This window comes from Pristiophorus japonicus, chromosome 1 (assembly GCF_044704955.1).
Source record: "Pristiophorus japonicus isolate sPriJap1 chromosome 1, sPriJap1.hap1, whole genome shotgun sequence".
Taxonomy (NCBI): Eukaryota; Metazoa; Chordata; class Chondrichthyes; family Pristiophoridae; genus Pristiophorus; species Pristiophorus japonicus.
This window is the reverse complement of record NC_091977.1, coordinates 130,503,566-130,524,999: the sequence shown is the minus strand read 5'-3', so window position 1 is coordinate 130,524,999 and position 21,434 is coordinate 130,503,566.

Here is a 21,434-nt window from a genome sequence, read left to right as displayed (position 1 = left end):
GGTTGGAACAACTTTAGATCTAGACTGGAGGTGATGGAGGTTGAACAGTTTTACGTTTGTCCTGTATATTAGCTCCACTCCAGCGGGGAGCTTGTTAAAGGTGAGATGAAGCATTGCAGCGAGGAAGTTTGAGAAGAGAATTGGTGTGATGACACAGCCTTGCTTGGACAATGTGTACCACTTTCCATACCTCGGGAGTCTACTGTCAGCAAGGACAGATATCGATGACGAAGTCCAACACCACCTTCAGTGTAACAATGCAGCCTTCGGTTGCCTGAGGAAAGGAGTATTCGAAGAACAGGATCTCAAGCCCGGCACTAAGCTCATGGTCTACAGAGCAGTAGTGATAACCGCCCTCCTATATGCTTCAGAGACATGGACTATGTATAGTAGGCACCTCAAAGCACTGGAGAAGTAATACCAAAGCTGCCGACGCAAAATCCTGCAAATTCATTGGCAGTATAGGCACACCAATATCAGCCTTCTCTCTCAGACCAACATCCCCAGCATTGAAGCATTGACCGCACTCGATGAGCTCTGATGGACGGGCCACATTGTCGATATGCTCGATGCTAGACTCCCGAAACATGCGCTCTACTCCGAGCTCTATCACAGCAAGTGAGTCCCAAGAGGGCAGAGAAAATGCTTCAAAGACACCCTCAAACCTTCCTTGAAAAAACGTAACATCCTCACTGATTCTTGGGAATCCCTGGCCCAAGACCGCTCAAAGTGGAGAAGAATCATCCGAGAAGGTGCCAGACACTTCGAGTCTCTTCATCGGCAACACGGGGAAGCCAAGAACAAACAGCGGAAGGAGCGTTCGACAAACCAAGCACCCCATCCACCCGTTCCTTCAATCTCCACCTGTCCCACCTGTGACAGAGACTGCAGATCCCACATTGGTCTCACCAGTCACCTTAGAACTCATTTTAGTGTTGAAGCAAGTCATCCTCGACTCCGGGGCACTGCCTAAGAAAAGAAGAGAATGGGAATACCCCCCAAAACACACAAACACTTAAAATATATATTTTTATAATCACATATTTAAAATTAATCAAAATGGAATTTAATTAATTAATTAAAACAAAAATTTTAGTTTTTGAAAAATAAATTTACATATTTTAAAGGGCCTAAAAATAAACTTACCTTATTTAACAGGATTTTAAATATATAAATTATTGAAAAAAATGTATTTTTCTATCCTAAGTCCTGTGCGGATAAAAGTAGGTCTTACCCCTGCTTTTATCAGTCATAAGAATTTCAAGGGCATTTGCTGGACAGAAGTTGGGCAAATAGCCCAATCCTCCGCCCGCGGAGGCCCTTTACTTCCAGATGTGTGCGATCTGTCAAGTGGATTCTTGACAAATTGCAAGTTCTGGGTTTAGGCGCATGCGCTTCGCATGACTAAATCCGGAACTTGCGAGATCCCTACCGGCGCATGTGCACATCGTACGCGCCCGTAGTGACCGCAAATTCAGGGCCAATATGATCAACTTTGAAAGAGGATTTAGCATATTGGTGGAACATACAGAGCCAAGAGGAAGAATTAGTAAACTGTTCTTACTAAATATATTGATATTTCTGTATCTGGAACAGATTATTTATCATATTTATATGAGGATAATTTTGATATTCCATCTAGCAGGTTGTACTGTGTGTAATGCTCAGCATGACGCAATCTGTTCACAAAATTATGTTCCAATATACTTTAATGATAGCAGAGATCTCATTCTGCATTATTTGTTTGAGTATGATTTCATACATAACAGTGAAGATTTCAAAATATGCTAACTTTTACCTTTTCACTAATACTGAGCAGTTGTTTTCCCACTACAGGAGTAAGCAGACAGTTAGAGCATTGCACTTTAACTTCTGGGACTTGGATGTGGCAAGAATAGGAGTTTTTGTTTTGGTAAACTTGTATTGTAGGAGCTTAGAATAACTAAGCTTCGAAAATGATTGGTGATCTGTTTAAAATGGCATAAGACAACTGTGTCTTTGGAGTTTCTTAATTAAATTCCCTTCAAGCTACGGTTAGGTAAGGTTGTGGATTGTTAATGAACATCGCTGGCTGCAATATAAGCAAAATTGTTAATTAGGAAGATTCTGTGCAACATATATATTAATCAAATTTGTCAAACTGTAACATCATCATATTCTGTGTGGCCATCTGTGCTTTTGGGTTGTTTGTCAATGGTGATTTTTAATCTTGGGGAATTAGAAAGAGAGTCTTCATTATTGTCGCGCGAGGAATGAGAATAACATTTCTACTTTGATATTTTATTTAATCAAACTTGAAGGGCAATTCAGAGAGAAGTATCCTTAAAACCGAGCTATGTTGGCTGATCTACAGTGTTCTTGTTGATACTGACTGTGCCAGAAAGAGGTAGTTCCATGAAGAAAGCTTATTCTCACAGAAGACAGTAGTAGTTTCAGGCAGGAAAAGATCCTTGGCCCACCTATCCACAACATCCCCTTGGTACATTCCTAATAACCCTATAAAGATAGAGGAATGCCAAGGAACTGATAAGGCCTGCAAAGAGGGATCGCAAAGAAAATATTGCTGGAAACATAAAAGAGAAGAGCAAAGCATTCTTCAAGTATGTCAGAAGTAAACAAAGATTGCAAAGAGGGGTTGGCCCACTAAAAACTAACAATGGGGAAGGGGAAGATAGAGAAATTGCTCACGTACTTGACCGTTATTTTTCAACCAAAGAAATGGGGGAGAAATCCAGAATTGGGGTAAGTTTAAAGTGAATGTAGAATGAAAAATGTTTCAATCACAAGAGGACATATTGGGGAAGTTGCTGAAGCTCAAGGTAGACAAGAATCACAGTTCTGATAACTTCCATTCCTGGATTAAGAAGGAATTGATGCGAGTCCTTTTGTGGATATTTTTCAGACATCACTGGGCCCAGGCCAAATCCCAGAGGATTGGAAAATAGCAAATGCGACTCTTATTTTCAAAAAAGGGCAAGGGATGAACCATCAAATTATAGATCTTACTTCCAGTGTTGCAAAAGTGTTTGAAAGTATTATGAGGGCTAATATAAGGAAGCATCTTGAGGGTGATGTGCTAATCCAAAACAGTCAACAGTGGGATGTCATGCCTGATTAAGTTATGGAATTTCTTTGAGGAGATCATCATGAAAGGACACTTTATTGAACTGAAAAACATTTCTGTGGTGTAGAAGTGAGCAGTAGCTGAAAAATTTCTTATTTTCCACAGGGAAACTGAGTATTGAATTAGAGTACTGAATTTTCACTTTTGGGTCTCTGCTAAAATCCAACCAAACTAAAATGATAATCTCTTCTCTCTGATGACTAGAAATGACTGAATCAAGCATTCGCAATCCAGTTCCTCATGGCGTGGGGATAAACTGCCCACAAGTTAACATTAAGTTAATTAAGAGCCTCAATCAGGCTACAAATACTGTTGATATGTTGAATGGAAATATTCACATTAGTGCAGTGAGGGATCTCTTCTGAAGTTGCAGAAGACATACCATTTAGTCAGAGTAAAGAGAATCTGCATCTATTGTGTAAAATTAACAGTGCTCAATGCTAACAGTGAGTGTAAAATCGGAAAGGTGTTCTGTTTCCCAGTGTCGATTGTCACACAAAAATTCACCAAACCAAAAACTACTGCACAAACACACATGATGTAATCTCAATAAAAATAAAAAAAGCTTCACAATGAAGAATGAATAAGCCTCCTGGAGAGGCATAGAACTCATCGACTGAAATTGGACTCTCACCAACTGCCTATTATGGTTGAAATGTACTGATTTTCTCTTATATCTCCATTCATTTTTGAGCTGACAGTATTACCTCATTTATTACTAGTTCTAGCCTGGTGACATTCTCTTAACATTGTTATTCATGCATACAGCCACCAGGGTTGATGAAATTACTCTGAAAGTGAGAGCTAGTACATGTATTTAGTGCACATTAAGGTATGGTCACTAACTTTTGCCCAGATCCCTAAAATTGTTCCGAGAATCATAGAATCATAGAAGTTTACAGCACGGGAGGAAGCCATTTTGGCCCATCGTGTCTGCACCGACTAACAAGAGGCTATCCAGCCTAATCGCACTTTCCAGCTCTAGGTCCGTAACCCTACAGGTTACAGCACTTCAAGTGCACATCCAAGTACCTTTTAAATGCGGTGAGAGATTCTGCTTATACCACCCTTTCAGCAGTGAGTTCCAGACCCCCACAACCCTCTGTGTGAAGAAATTTCCCCTCAAATCTCCTCTAAACCTTCACCCAATTACTTTAAATTTATGCCCACTGGTTGTTGACCCCTCTGCTAAGGGAAATAAGCCCTTTCTATCCACTATATCTAGGCCCCTCATAATTTATACACCTCAATGAGGTCTTCCTTCAGCCTCCTCTGTTCCAAGGAAAACAAACCCAGCCTATCCAATCTGTCCTCCTAGCTAAGATTCTCCACTCCCAGGCAACATCCTCGTAAATCTCCTCTGTACACTTTTCAGTGCAATCACGTCCTTCCTGTAATGCGGTGACCAGAACTGCACGCAGTACTCCAGCTGTGGCCTAACCAGTGTTTTATACAGTTCAAACATAACCTCCCTGCTCTTATATTCTATGCCTCGGCTAATAAAGGCAAGCAATCCGTATGCGTTCTTAACCAACTTATCTACCTGGCCTGCTATCTTCAGGGATCTATGGACATGCACTCCCAGGTCCCTTCCTGGGGGTAAACAGGCATAAAGCACATTAGCACATTGATCATGCTTTTAAGGGTGATTTTACTTTTAAAGGATTCCTCCCTAAAGTGTAAATTTTCCATGGGTTTATAAAAACCTTCAATGTAATGGAGCTTTGAGCTTGCTACTTTCCACCGAATCCAATCTCCTAGGATTTGGCATGGTCAGCTGGAATTGAAAATGCAGTCAAACTCTCAGCCAAATAAAGCTTGGGAAAATTAAAGGGATGTGACCAACAGTCCCCCAATTTGTTTTTTGTGTGCGCGGATCATTCACAATTTCGCACATGTGCAAAATTCAACATTGGAAAAGCCAGTCCCAGGCTGTACAGGACCGGCAGAGAGCTGCACAGCTGAACTGCTTGGAGGGAACATTGGATGTGGCCACTGAAGTTTACAGCATAGAAGGAGGCCATTTAGTCCATCATGTTTGTGCTGGCACTTTGCTAAGGCAATACAAAACTAATTCCATTGTCTTGTTCTCTCCCCATGGCTATGGATTTTTCCTCTGCTTCAAATATTTATTAGCTTCTCCCTTAAAAGGTTCAGTGATCTCTACCTCAGCCACTCCCTGTGGCAAAGCAATCCATACTCCAATAGTCATCTGTGTTAATACATTTCTCCTAACCTCTGTAAGTACTGCAGGAAATCGAATACGGCCAAGGTGATCCCTGGACTAGTTTTGATCGCCTGGGTGGGTCGGAGAGTAATTTTCCCAGATTTATTTTTCCCAATGGCCTGGGTCTTTATCTGGTTACCAGGAGATCACATGGCTCCTGTTGCAGTGGATTGTAGAATGTTTCAGTGTAAGGGGTGTAGCAGTTGTGTGAGGCGGACTGGTTGGGCTGGGTGCTCTTTGCCTTTCCGCCATTGTTCATTGTTCATAGGTTTATATGTAACCTTCAGCACTGCTGATCGAGGGCCGTGTGGCTCTTTGTCGGCCTGCACGGACACGACGGGCCGAAATGGCCTCCTTCTGCGCTGTAAATTTCTATATTTCTATCATCAATTCTTCGTTTCCTATTCACCCTGTGAATGCTTATGTACACATAAAGCAGGTTATTAACAGGACTACTGGAACTTAGTATTCTTATTAACATTGAAAGTGCTATTAACATGGTATGAATGCATTTTACTTCTCCATACAATTCAAGTATTTCAATTTGGGGACCCAGAATAACTCTCAGAATTGAGCACAACAGTTGAAAACTGCGACTGCAAGCTCAGGAATATGCTTTGTCACTTTTTCATTACTTACACCGCCAACTAATAACAAGTTTACAAATATTATTAATATGTATCAAGTTGCTAAAACAATAACAGAGACTAGTTGATTGTATTTCCCATGTATGACGGGGTAATATTTTCTCCCACTAACACATACTTGTATGATTTCATTATCATGCCATTGAAAAATTCATGACTTGTTCCGGTCCAGCAGTTAGTGCCTATTTATATTATAGCTGCTGATAAACTGTATGAAAAAGATAGGAAAATTGTGGGAAATATTTGTTACCATAGGCTATCATTTTTAATGTAAAAAGCAGTATGGTTGGTTTAATGGACATGAATTAATACAGGTTCTCCAGGGTACATGAGGTTTCTTTTACCTGAGCCAATCAGAACTAGAGGCACACACAGCACAGCAGCATTCGAAAGTATTTGCAGGTTTGAGCTCATTAAGTGCATGGTTAGAAGCTTAACAACAGTAGGAGTATTGAAGGTTCATTCTGATTGGCTCTTCAATGGACCATTAATTGTCATCTATCCTATTTCACAGCAAGTGCACAGAGCAAAGACGTGTGTGTTCTTGAGAGTGTTAAAGAGAGTGCAAATATTAACTCCTGTTCAATACATTCTCTGTAGTCTTAAGAGAAATTTCACTTATATTGCCATTTTCTTCTCACTGCAAGTTAACTAGACAATGAATAGTAAAGCACATGGTTGTGAATTTAGTTCCAGCCTAATTCAAGTTTACAGATGTTATAATTCAATCAAGATAAAGTCAGAATTAGTTTGACAAGAGGTGTTATGCTTGGATGAGAATTATGCTTGGATTAGGATTTCTACTAATTCAAGATACAATGATTAGTGAATTGCTTGGTTAAGCGAAGTGTTTTGCTGGGATCAGGAGTTCAGTGCAATGGGAATGAATGGGACACTTGAGCATTTGAATCTGATGCTCAGATCAGAATTATGTTGGATCCGATATTTGTTAGTTTGGAATTGACTGTATTGGACCATCAATGAGACTTCTAAGTAAACAATGTTTACACATTTGTACATAAGAGCTCTTTTAGTGGCACCTGGCCACAAGCTGTATGGTTAAAAGATACAGGCTGTGAAATATGGCACCTTAGCACTAGCTGTTAAGGCTGGTTTTATCAAAAAAATGGTGGTTGCCTCGCTTCCATCCACTTCCAGCATAGCACGCGGTGGCTGCCATTTTGGGCAGGTCAGTAGCACGGCCATTGTATGTGCTCGCTGGAAAAATAGTAATGAGCCAGATTGTGACATCAATCAACGTGATATAATGCACAACCTGCCATTTTGGATGTCGCCGCTCAGATGTACGCCCTCGCCAAAGCTTGCAGCTGTACGATGGACCCCCCCACCCGTGCTACTTGAAGGGACACATGTAACTTTCAGGTAAGTTTTGACTTTTGCTCTTGGCCACAATGGTGAAATAAAAGCCACCACAAAGCAAACTTTTCAAACCTTATCCATATATGCATCCAATATTATATCAAAAAATCAACTCATCACCCTTGTGCATTCCCTTGGTGACTGTCTTGTGTGTGTCTTTGCCTATCCTAGTGCTGTTACAGAGTGCTATCCCAGTGGCTGCAGCATAGCTGGGGGAAGGCTGCTGATTTTCAGTGGGGGGACACTGCAGATAGTCTTACAGGATGACCCTGAGGAGCTGGTGGCTGGGAGTGTGAAATCGAGTGATGGTATTTTTTCATCTTCTTCACTCTCCTCTCCCTCTTCTTGTTGACCTACTGGTTGGATTTTGAGGGTGTCTGAAATTTGGAAGGCGCAAGGGAAGGGTTGTGGTGAGGGTAGCAAGAAGTGCATGCTTACACCATGTGTAGCTTGTAAGTCAGAAAAGATTGTGGGATGAGGGGGAAGTTGGATGTGAGAAGGAGGATTATGTGTGAGGATACTGGAATCTTGTACTCTTTCAGCTCTGCTGTTGGCCACGGGATCAGACATGCCCCTGGCAAGTTTCCTCCAAGAGGGTGAGGTGAAGGTAGGAATGTGAGGTATATCTTGTGTTTGGTAGAGATTGTTGGTAGATGAGTGCTTGGGGTGGGGGCAGTGGTGGATGTCATTCAGTAGGCAGTTTGTGAGGTTAGTGTTGCAGTTTATAGGAGATGGCTTTTGAAGATGCATTAATTGACCTTGACCACTTGATTGAGGTCATGAAACTTCTTTGGGCACTGGAGCCAGGTCCTGTGGGACAACACTGCTGGCAGTGATGGCCTCAGTGGTCTGGTCCCACATCCTTCTTTCTGGAGGGCCTCCTGGCTCACTGTGGGTAGAGGACCTCTCTTCCAGTGGTGACTCATTGCACAAAACTGAAGTGCTGTCTCTGAAACCCTGGGTTCCCTTTCCCTGGCCTGTTGAGCTATTTATGTCAGTGCTGAAGCACTTTTACCATTTTGCATCAGCAGAAGGCAGCTCACCTTTAAGCGGTGCAGATTGCGTAGTGCTCAAGCACTTAAAAAAAATTTCATCAGTAGAAGCCAGCTCACCTTTAAGATGTGCAGACAGCCTTTAAGAGGAGACGGTAAAGCTAATCTCACTCGAGCAATGCAACTGCGGCCTCTCCTGAGGGCACAGCCTTTCAGCAACATGTTCAATGCTAGCCTGTGCACTGCAATCATGATAATTAGCAGGCAGCACAAAGTTGACGTGCAGCCTGCGGTTTTTGAATATGTACGGGCATAACTTGCATTGCGGTGCCCGTGCCTGTTTTTTAGCGTTAGCAAAGTTCTAAGCCAGTGTGTCTGAAGCACTGGTGACCATACTGGATTAGAACCCTGACCAGTGTGTGGTTGTTCTCTCTCTTAGAATTTGACAATTGAATATAATTGTGGTAATATTGTTACTGGCAGAGGCTAACTAATATCTTCATCAAGAGTTTTATCTATAGTAATTTTATTTTTTGTGTGAAGACTGGAATGGAACACATCCAATTTTGTATCCGAATCCTTGAGGTAAGTTATAGCAGGGGACAAATGCAGGAATAAGTTCTCTCTATGCTGTTTCAATAATGATTGTGAGAAAATCAGTGGGTTTACTTTGCATCAAATAAAGAAAATATATGTATTTTATGTCACACAGTTTGAAATTACTAGAATTAAGGTTGCCCACTTTCAAGATGGAGACCTAGCGATGAATTGGCCACAAGACCAATCCAGGCTATTTGATCTAGTCAAGGTACATAGGGCTAGACGTTACATTAGTGTCCAGATCGCCCAAAAATTGGCGGTATTTCCGGCATCAGCGATTATATATTTTTTCGTGATCTCTGGAATATCGCCCATTTTAAAACCTGCTAGTTTCCACTTTTTAATTTGGGCGTTAGCCGTAGCAATGTGAGAGGGGCATTAGAGATTTATTCCATCGTGCAAGGCTGGCTTCCATAGCAACGGTCTTTTCCTGCGTTTCGGGAGGTCAGGGATCATCTGCACATGCGCAGAAGAGAGTGAGAGAGGAGAGACAGAGAGAGGAAGTGACTGAGGAAGCTTGTGTATCTGGTTGGTGTATTATTAGTTGATTTGCAGAAAATGGAGAATATTCAATTAGTTGAAGAAGTTAATATGAGTGAAGAGGAGGATGTGGCCGAAGTGGGTGAGGTGGGAGAAGAGATGATGGATGAAGGCGTGCAAAGCGCCTCAGCGAGGAGGCCAATGCTGCCCTGGTCTCCGAGGTGGAGAATCGATGGGCCCAATTGACCCAGGGTAGTCATGGGAAACCACCTCCCAGGGTGTACCAGCAAATCTGGTCCAACATTGCAGAGGTCATGTTGTTGACAATGCACGAAGTGAAAGAGCCGAACCAATGCCGCAAGCGTTGAAACGATCTTGTTGGTTCCGGCAGAGTAAGTATTACATTTATTTATCTAATAAATTGTAATGATGCAATGATTAATTTAAATGTAGATCTGCTGGATTGTAGTTAGGCTGGTAATCTTGGTGTCATGCGTTTAATCCTAACCTTGATCTTATTCAAGTTATTCTCAGACGGTAGATATAACCATGCATTTAATTGCATACAAAGCGTATTAGCATATAACGTTAATGTTAACGATGATTAAAAAGGATATTAGAAAAGCAAAGAGAGAGCATGAAAAATTCTTGGCAAGGAAAATCAAGGCAAACCCAAAGATGTTTTATAAATATATTAAGAGCAAGAGGATAACTAAAGAAAGGGGAGGGCCTATTAAAGACCATGAGGGTAATCTGTTTGTGGAGGCGGGAGATGTGGGTATGGTTCTTAATGAATACTTTGCGTCTGTTTTCACAAAGGAGAGGGGCGATGCAGACACTGCTATTGGGGAGGAGGAGTGTGAAAAATTAGATGAAATAAACATAGTGAGAGAGGAGGTATTAAGGGGTTTAGCAGCTTTGAAAGTGGATAAGTCCCCAGGCCCGGATGAAATGAAGTGAAGTGAAGTTAAGTGAAGCAAAAGATGAAATAGCAGAGGCTTTGACCATCATTTTTCAATCCTCTCTAGCTTAAGGTGTGGTGCCAGAGGACTGGAGGACTGCTAATGTGATATCTTTGTTTAAGAAAGGAGAAAGGGATAGACCGAGTAATTACAGGCCAGTCAGTGGTGGAAGAATTATTGGAAAAAATCCTCAAGGACAGGATAAATCTTCATTTTGAAAGACACGGATTAATCAAGGACAGTCAGGATGGATTTGTTAAGGGAAGGTCGTGTCTGACTAACTTGATTGAATTTTTCAGGGAGGTCATCAGGAGCGTCGATGAGGGCAGTGCATAAGATGTAGTGTATGGATTTTAGCAAAGCTTTTGATAAGGTCCCACATGGGTAAAAGCCCATGGGATCCAGGGCAAAGTGGCAAGTTGGATCCAAAATTGACTCAGAGGCAGGAAGCAAAAGGTAATGGTTGATGGGTGTTTTTGTGACTGGAAGGATATTTCCAGTGGGTTCCGCAGGAGTCAGTATTAGGTCCCTTGCTTTTTGTGGTATACATCAATGATCTAGACTTGAATATAGGGGGTATGATTAAGAAGTTTGCAGATGATACTAAAATCGGCTGAGTGGTTAATAATGAAGAAGAAAGCTGCAGACTGCAGGAAGATATCAATCAACTGGTCAGGTGGGCAGAACAGTGACAAATGGAATTTAATCCGGAGAAGTGTGAGGTAATGCATTTGGGGAAGGCTAACAAATGGCAGGACACTGAGAAGTATACAGGAACAATGAGACCTTGGAATGCATGTCCATAGATCCCTGAAGGTAGCAGACCAGGTAGATAAGGTGGTTAAGAAGGCATACCGAATATTTTCCTTTATTAGCCGAGGCATAGAATATAAGAGCAGGGGGGTTGTGCTTGAACTGTATAAAACGCTTGTTAGGCCACAGCGGGTGCACTGCGTGCAGTTCTGGTCACCGCATTACAGGAAGGACGTGATTGCACTGGAGAGGGTACAGAGGAGATGTACGAGGATGTTGCCGGGAGTGGAGAACCTTAGCTATGAGGACAGATCGGATAGGCTGGGTTTGTTTTCCTTGGAACAAGGAGGCTGAGGGGAGACCTTATTGAGGTGTATAAAATTATGAGGGGCCGAGATATAGTGGATAGAAACTGTCTATTTCCCTTAGCAGAGTGGTCAACAACCATGGGGCATAAATTTAAAGTAATTGGTAGATGGTTTAGAGGGGATTTGAGGGGAACTTTCTTCCTGCAGAGGGTTGTGGGGGTCTGAAACTCACTGCCTGAAAGGGTGGTAGAGGCAAAAACCCTCACCACATTTAGAAAGTACTTGGATGGGCACTTGAAGTGCCGTAACCTGCAGGATTACGGAAACTAGAGCTGGAAAGTGGGATTAGGCTGGATAGCCTCTTGTTGGCCAGCATGGACACGATGGGCCGAAATGGCCTCCTTCTGTTCTGTAAACTTCTACGATTAGCATGTGATGACTAATTGGGGATTGTCTGTGTGTTCTGTGTGTTGTGCTGTGTGTGTTGTGTTGTGTAATAATAATATATCAGTAATCTGATATCTGTTGTAATCTGTAATAGTACCTAGGCAATGATCTTATGCCATACCATGCCATGCTCTTGTCACCTTTGCAGAAAAAGCTTTCGAAGAATTGCATTGAGCAGAGGCACATTGGTGGAGGACCAGGAGATGTCACCTCGAAGAGCGGGCGTTGGCCTTCGTGGAGGTCCACAAATGGATGGCCACCTGTGGTGGTGCTGAACACGTTCTTGCGCAATGTGAGTAATGTATAAACCATCGGTGATTTAAAGTAATTTAATGCCATTTCAGTATAATATATGATTGATGTAATGTTATGTAATGTAATGTTATGTAACTAATGATGGGATCATGAAATATCACGATACAGAATCTGCATTGCATTGCAATCATGATGTTAATTATATGTGATGTCTGTTAGTATATTTATAGCAGTAGTGTTGCTCCTCGTGCATATGCCTGCGTAGCGTAAGCATTCTCATGTGACCCTGGCATCCCCTTCTCTTCTACTAATCTCATTTATGTTTTCTAGGTCCCCAGGCCTCACAGGCTTTCCAGGTTCCCCAGGCGCCCCAGGTTCCCCAGGCTCGTCAGCCTTCACAGGATCTCCAGGTTCCCGTGGTCGCACCTGTTGTCTCCGGAGGCGAGGAGGCAAGAGCCTCTCCTGTACTTCTGCAGGTCCTCCTATCCACCGAGGATAGTGAGGAGGCGGAGGAGGAGCCTGCAGCCATCTCATCATGTGTTCCTGCGGCCACGTCCTCTTTCACCGAGGAGGTAGCGGGGCCAAGCTCCTTACAGCAGGGCACCCCGAGTGGTTCCATGCCTGCGCCAACCCCGCGGAGGTTGGTTCAGCGAGGTCGGTCTGCAGATTTAAGTGTTGACACGGTGAATCTGTCCAGGACGAGTGTCGACATAGGTCGAGGGCTCCTCCAGGCAATGGGTGGGTTAACTGGCCAGGAGGAGATCGCAGGAGATCTCACAGATGGTAGCAATGATGGAGAGGCTAGCCGAGTCCATGGATGCCGGTGGGCAGCCAGTGGTCCTGGAATACGGCACTGCACCCCAAGGTACCGTACACCATTGCCACCGACACATGCTAGTCAGGAGCTCTTGCTTCTAACTCGGAGGACATTTCCTCATTTCCTTGGAAACGTCCTCTCCATCTTCAGCCCAATTGGGCGCTAGTTTCCATTTGTAATGAAATTTGGGCGTTAGCCTAAATCTTAGTGGTTAAATGGGAGGTAACTGGGCGGTAGCAGGGCAAACCCGATGGAAAGTCTAGCCCATAGGCTTTATGTCAAGTACTATTCAAATTATACATTATTCAAAAATCAGTCATAGCAGCCTGAAAATCCGAAAATGCACACACAGTGGGGGGAGTGGGTGTCAGATTGCACAAAGTGGTGTATCAGAATGTGCAGGGAGGTTTGTGTGTCTGATTGTATGGGGGGTGGGGGCGGTGGAGAGAGATACCAGATCGCATGAGGGAGATGTCACACCACGCGGGAGATGTCACACCATGTGGGAAGTATATCAGAATGTGCGGAGGGGCGTTTGTTCAATTGCTTGTGGGGCCGGGGGGCGGGGGGGGGAGGTTCGATTACAGGGACGGAATGCGGTGTATGATTGATCACGTGGGTGGGGGGGAATGAGGGGTAGGTGCGGGTATCTGTGTGTGGGGTGGGGTGGTGTCTGCGTGCAGGGTGGGTGTCTGCGTGCATGGGGTGGAGCTGGGTATCTGCGGCACGGGATGCAAGTGGGTGTCTGCTGTGTGAGTGGGGGGCTGGCTCCGATCACGTGGCGGGGAATGAACGATTGCAGGTTCATCGCGCGACCCCAACCTTCCTCCATTAAAACCAATTAAAAATCGATTTAAAAATCTCCCACCCATCTTGTGGGGCGGGTGGGGGCGGTTTGTGTTAAAATTGTCCCCCAGAGTGTCTACAGCACAGAAACCGGCCATTCGATCCAGCTGGTGTGTGCCGGCGTTTATGCTCCACACAAACTTTCTCCCGTCCCTCTTCATCTAACCGTATCAGCATATCCTTCTATTCCTTTCTGCCTCATGTGCTTATCTGGCTTCTCCTTAAATGCATCTATGTTATTTGCCTCAACTACTCCTTGTGGTAGTGTATTCCTCAATCTTACCGTTCTTTGGGTAAAGACATTTTTTCTTCTGAATTCCCTATTGGATTTATTAGTGACTATTTTATTTATGACCTCTAGTTTTAGACTGCCCACAAGTAAAAACATTTTCTCTACATCTATCCTATCAAACCCTTTCACAATCTTAAAGCTCTCCATCAGTTCACCCTCAGTCTTCTAGAGAAAAGAGCACCAGCTTGTTGAGTTTTTTCTGTAAGTGTATCCTCTCAATTCTGGTATCATCCTTGTGAATATTGTTTGCACCTTCTCCAGTGCATCTATATCCCCCTAGGGAGGACAGATGCACCAACATTAGCGTCCTTGACCAGGCCAACATCCCCAGCATTGAAGCACTGACCACACTTGATGAGCTCTGCTGGGCAGGACACATCGTTCGCATGCCAGACACGAGATTCCCAAAGCAAGCACTCTACTCCGAACTCCTTCACGGCAAACGAGCTAAAGGCGGGCAGAGAAAATGTTACAAGAACATCCTCAAAGCCTCTCTGATGAAGTGCAACATCTCCACCGACACCTGGGAGTCCCTGGCCAAAGACTGCCCTAAGTGGAGGAAGTGCATCTGGGAGGGCGCTGAGCACCTCGAGTCTTATCGCCGAGAGCATGCAGAAATCAAGCGCAGGCAACGGAAAGAGCATGCGGCAAATCTGTCCCACCCTCTCTTATCCTCAAAGACTATCTGTCCCACCTGTGGCAGGGACTGCGGCTCTCGTATTGGACTGTTCAGCCACCTAAGGACTTATTTTAAGAGTGGAAGCAAGTCTTCCTCGATTCCGAGGGACTGCCTATCATGGTGATTGTTGTGTATGCATAATGTATGTACTGTAACATTAGACCACTGAATGTATTTTTACACTGTATACACCATGCCTGTACCACCAGAGGCTGCTACTGGTGGAGACCTAAGGGTCACCTGCACACCGCAGGTAAACAAGTATAAAAGGGAGCTCACCTCACTGTATCCTCACTTAGGGAGCTACCATAAATGGACTAAGGTCATAACAGTTCAAGTACAATACCTTACCTCGTGGAGTCATTACTAGAGTGCTTACATATATAACAACTGGCGACGAGATTACAAATTTCCACACGCAAAATGATTAACCTAAGCAACTTTCAACAATTCGCTGATGGGGAAGATTGGGATGCCTTTATGGAAAGGCTCGAACACTTTTTCATTGCAAACGACCTGGCAGGAGACAACCCGACCTTGCTGGTTGATAAGCACAGAGCCATCCTGCTCAGCAGTTGCGGGCCCACTGTCCACGGCCTCGTCAGGAACCTGCTAGCCCCAGCGAAGATGACAACCAAAAAGTACGCGGAGCTTGTAACATTAATACAGGAACAGCTCAAACCTAAAGAGAGCATCCTCACAGCCAGACACCGGTTCTACACCCACCGGCGGCCCGAAGGCCAAGAAATTGCAAAATATGCTGCAGACCTGAGACGAATGGCTGCACCATGTGATTTTGGCGACCACCTCACCGAAGCACTGAGGGACATCTTTGTTATTGGAATCGGCCACGAGGGCCTCCTCCACAAGCTGCTCTCTGCGGACACTACGGTCACCCTGCAGAAGGTAATTAAAGTGAGCCAGGCATTCATGATGTCGGCCTGCGATTCCAAGAGGATGATGACTCACCCCCAGGACTCTAACCCAGCAAGTACAGTAAACCAAATGGTGCCTTTCAGAGGCAAGGCTGCTACCCCGAATCACACAACCCTGAGTCCGCCACATGGGGCCAACCGGCCAGCCCCCTGTTGGCACTGTGGAGGAAATCACAGGGCCCACCAGTGCTGATACAGAGACTATACTTGCAAAGGCTATAACACTAAAGGTAATCTCCAGCGAATGTGTAGAAAACATTTTACTCATCGAGTCGCTGAAGAGTTGGCCGATCACCCGGGCTCCAGCGCTGATGAAGATGAAGAGAGAGTCTATGAGGCAGTTCAGCCCCAGGAAGAGATGTACGTAGTATAGACCTGCTCCACCGAGAGTTCCCCGTTGAAAATGGAAGTAGAAATCAACGGTGTTCCAGAATCGATGGGGCAGGCCAATCGCTGATGAATCAGATGGCCTTCGAGAAACTCTGGGACAATCTCGCTGAATGACCTAAAATGCTACCAATCCAGGCGAAGCTGCTCACTTACAGAAACGACACCATCCCAGTCATTGGCAGCGTGGATGTCCAGGTGTCCTACAGCGGGGCAATGCACAAGCTACCTTTGTGGATCATTGCTGGTGATGGTCCAACGCTGCTAGGAAGAAGATGGATGAAACAAATCCAAAGCTGTTGGAGCTGCGAAAGCCTCCAGGCCCCGGTGATCGACGTCCTACGCGGCCCCAAATTTGGATCCATCACAGCACCTGAAGATCCTACCATCCGACTCGACTGCATGGCGACGACACAGACCGCGCAACTCAACGGCGAGATGATTCAACCCAAACGACCAGATCTCACCTTCCGGGCTCAAGTGGCAGGACTCCGAAGGAAGAAGATCAGTGCAGAAGGTAAATTCCCGGCTTCAGTGGCAGAACCTGGGGAGAAAAGGATGAACACAGCCTACCTTGTGGAGAGGAAGAAGATGGCGCCCGCACCAAGAGGTGAAGCACCTGAAATCAAGATGGCCGTGACCAGACTATGAGGGGCAGCATTGAGGGAGCAACACGTGATGCCAAGCAGTGAACCGGATTGGGGTAAAGATTGCAGGGCCCTCTTAAAGGAGACTGGTAACCCAGCATAATTAAAGGGACAGTTCCACTCTGCACAGCGATGCCGGTAACACTAATGAAAAATATGTCATTAACAAATGCAAGTACCTGAATGTACCGTTGAACAGCGATGCCGGTGATACAAATGAAAAAGATGTAACTAACAAATGCAGGTATCCAAATGTAACTTTGTACAGCGATGCCGATAGTACACAGGAAAGTGATGTAATTGACAAATGCAAATTTGTAAAGACAACTAACAATGTCGAGTCGGTTGATTGCGGTCGGAGCCAATGTATCATGAATGCAAATGATGAGAGGATATGTGATGCCGGGTTCTACATGCACGCCGACAAAGCTAAGGTCAACCTCCCATGGGAAGCACCCAGGTCCAGCGGGCTACCCGATCATTTAGCCTGCGCCGCCGGAACCAATGTGATGCCCAGGGAGTGTGGCCACACACACAGTGGGAGCATACCCACTGCAGGGCCAGTGATCAATGGACGGCACAGGCACCACCACTGGCACCCTGCCTCAGATCGGCCCTACCCCTCTGGCCACAGGGCCAGCACCAGGAGCAGGAGGCCAGCATCCTCCGGCCCTCCCGACGAGACCTAGGATGACTAGACTCCCACCACCGCTGAAGGGCAGCAGGAAGACACTGCAGCCTTCAAAGGAGGACAGGGAGACCACACGTTCCGGTGGCTCTGCCCACCACTAGGCAATGGCAAAGGCCATGAGATACAGCCAGGTGAGCAATCTAAGCCCACCTAGCTGGCAGAGGGTACAATCCGGTTGCTCCGGAACGAGCATCCTCACCTACCTGCACCCACACCCCAGGGGCAAGACTGTTATACTATGTAAGTACCTTACCTATAATATGTACTTGTTCCACCATTGCTGAACTCAGAAACAGTGATAGGATTAATTATATCAGTCATTCTCTGTACATGTACGCCAATGCAGATGTCGAGCCACACACATGATCTATGTTTGGTGGGCGGGGGGGCGGGGGGAATGGATGTATGTAACCATGGACACACATGGATCACACCCAGAACCCACACAACCCTCACTACAACCTCCAACCGTCCACTGCTGACCATTTCCCAATGTCATGGCAATAAGGACTTGCAGGTCCACAGGGAGAGAACCATTCCCAAACACAGTCAAAGTGCAAGGGCTTTGGACACTCAAGTCGAGGGCCAGAGCACACAGTGCAAAAGCCAGTGGCACAAGACTTAGGGGAGAGTGATGTTGTGTATGCATAATATATGTACTGTAACATTAGACCACTGAATGTATCTTTACACTGTATACACCATACCTGTACCACCAGAGGATGCTACTGGTGGAGACCTAAGGGTCACCTGCACACTGCAGGTAATCAAGTATAAAAGGGAGCTCACCTCACTGTATCCTCACTCAGGGAGCTACAATAAATAGACTAAGGTCACAACAGTTCAAGTACAATACCTTACCTCGTGGAGTCATTACTAGAGTGCTTACATATATAACAATGATGATCCTTTTTTATAATATGGAGACAAGAACTGTTCACAGTATAGCAAGTGTAGTCTAACCAAGGTTCTATACAAGTTTAACATAGCTTTGCTTTTCAATTCTATCCCTCCAGAAATGAACCCCAGTGCATGTTTTAAAAAAGAAAATGGCTTTATTAACTTTTGTCGCTATTTTTTAGTGATTTGTGTATCTATACCCCTAGATCCCTTTGCTCTGATACCCCATTTTGATTCTTATTATCCAAGCAGTATATAGCCTCCTTATTCTTTCTATTTTCATATAATTCTTATGGAAATGAAGAAGTAGAGTTAATGGCAGAAACTATGGGCTAGAAATTTGGCAGGTTGAAACCCATTTACTGCCATTTTACCGCCATTTCTGGGCGCGAAAAGTATTTTTTTGGGCTGTAAACGCGACGCACAAAATTTAGCGCCAGAGCAGAAAATTCAACTGCGGTTATGCGCCACTGATAAAAAATACCACCAGCTTTTTTTTCTCCCCGTTTTTATGAAGTCAATCGCCACGGGCGGGAAATTCGCTGATACCGCCATTTTTACCAACTGCCCAAAAACCTGTCATGAAAACTCAAGTCTTAGCTGCTCTGACCCACGACGTACCCAGCGCATATGATGTCATTTTGAAAAACCGAGTAAAAGTTCAGTGTATAAAAGGATTTTCAGAGAAGGCTGCGTTTTACACAGCGAGCTTTGTGAGTTCATAATTCCTTTTTAAGAATATTTGAGCATATTGGAGGACATTTTGAGGACATTTAAAAGAATGGGGGCTATATATCTCTGCCAATAATGCTGGCTGCTTTTTCTATGCATATCGCTTTGCGAACACCTTCAGAGGAGCCAGAGGTTTACCGCAACTGAAAGGGATTCCACTCACTGAACATACAGATCGTCTGCGACCATAGTCAGTGCATCATAGCAGTCAATGCCCAGTTTCCAGATAAAAGCTCATGGGGTTGGAGGTAATATATTAGCATGGATACAGGATTGCCTAACTGACAGAAAACAGAGAGTCGGGATTAGTGGGTCATTTTGCGGTTGGCAAAGCGACTAGTGGGGTGCCGCAGGGATCAGTGCTGGGGCCTCAACTATTTACAATCTATATTAATGATTTGGATGAAGGGACATTTGCTGATGATACAAAGATGGGTGGGAAAGAAAATTGTGAGGAGGACACAAACAATCTGCAAAAGGATATAGATAGACTAAGTGAGTGGGCAAAAATTTGGCAGATGGAGTATAATGTGGGAAATTATGAGGTTATCCACTTTGGCAGAAATAATAGAAAAGCAAATTATAATTTAAATGGAGAAAAATTGCAAAGTGCTGCAGTACAGAGAGACCTGGGGGTCCTTGTGCATGAAACTCAAAAAGTTAGTATGCAGGTAAGCAAGTAATCAGGAAGACCAATGAAATGTTGGCCTTTATTGCAAGGGGGATAGAGTATCAAAGCAGAGAAGTCCTGCTACAACTGTACAGGTTATTGGTAAAGCCACACCTAGGGTACTGCGTCCAGTTTTATTCTCCGTATTTAAGGAAGGATATATTTGCATTGGAGGCTGTTTGGAGAACGTTCACTCGGTTGATTCTGGAGATGAGGTGGCTGACTTATGAAGATAAATTGAGTAGGTTGGGCCTATATACATTGGAGTTCAGAAGCATGAGAGATGACCTTATTGAAACTTATAAGATAATGAGGGGACTCGACAAGGTGGATGCTGAGAGGATATTTCCACTCATAGGAGAAACTAAAACTAGGGGACATAGTCTCAGAATAAGGGGCCGCCCATTTAAAACTGAGATCAGGAGGAATTTTTTTCCCTCAGAGGGTTGTAAATCTATGGAATTCTCTGTCCCAGAGAACTGTGGAGGCTGGGTCATTGAATATATTTAAGGCGGAGGTGGACAGATTTTTGAGCGATAAGGGAGTAAAGGGTTATGGGGAGCAACAGGGAAATAGAGCTGAATCCATGATCAGATCAGCCATGATCTTATTGAATGGCGGAGCAGGCTCAAGGTGCCAAATGGCCTGCTCCTGCTCCTATTTCTTATGTTCTTATGTTTTCATCTTGCGTGAGAGCACTGTGGCCACAAGGCCACAGCTGGATGCTGGGGGACAAAGGTTACGGCCTCGCCACCTGGCTCATGACCCCCCTACGGAACCCTCAGACAGAAGCTGAGCATCGGTACAATAACAGCCATATAGCCACATGCAATATCGTCGAAAAGACAATTGGAGTGCTCAAGCAGCGCTTCCGATGTCTGGACTACTCTGGAGGCAGCCTGCAATACTCCCCTAAGCAGGTCTCTGAGTTCATTGTGGTGTGCTGCATGCTACATAACTTAGCCATTATGAGGGACAGGCATTGCCACTGAGGACTGCAGGACCACTTGAGGAGAAAGGGGAGGAGGAGGAGGACAAGGATGAGGAGGAGGACGAGGAGCTTGGCGATGAACCCATGCCACCACCCCCACCACCATGACAGGGGAGGCCTCGTGGAGCTTTCACCACTGCAGAAGTCTCACATCAGCAGCTCATAAATCAACGCTTTTCTTGAACAGTGAAAGGCACATTTCACCTTTACCTGCCCACTCTATCCCACCATGTTGACTATTACACCTCTTATTCTACAAATGAGACACTGCACAAGAGTGGTTAAGTTAAACAAAATAATTAATAAAACGTTGTTAAATTTATAAAATATTTGTACATTGTTGAAACTTGGTAAACTTTAATTGTGAAATTTAAATACATTTTTTACTTGAAACAATTTGTAAAAACTTTTATAAAATAACCAAAACATACAACAACAACCCCTCCCTACACCAAACTTCTATTTTACTGCGGCCACCTTTCCGCTCTCCTGATCTTAACTCCACGCCCCTCGCTTCTTGCCCCTACTCGCATTGTGATCAGGATCAGCAAGGCGTGCAGAGTGCTGCTGTTGTTAGAGATGCCATTGGACTCCCTGGAGAAGCTCGGGGTATGGAAGGCCTGGCTTCTGAGCCAGAAGGCTCTAGTTTTGCCTCCCACTCACAGGGTCTGG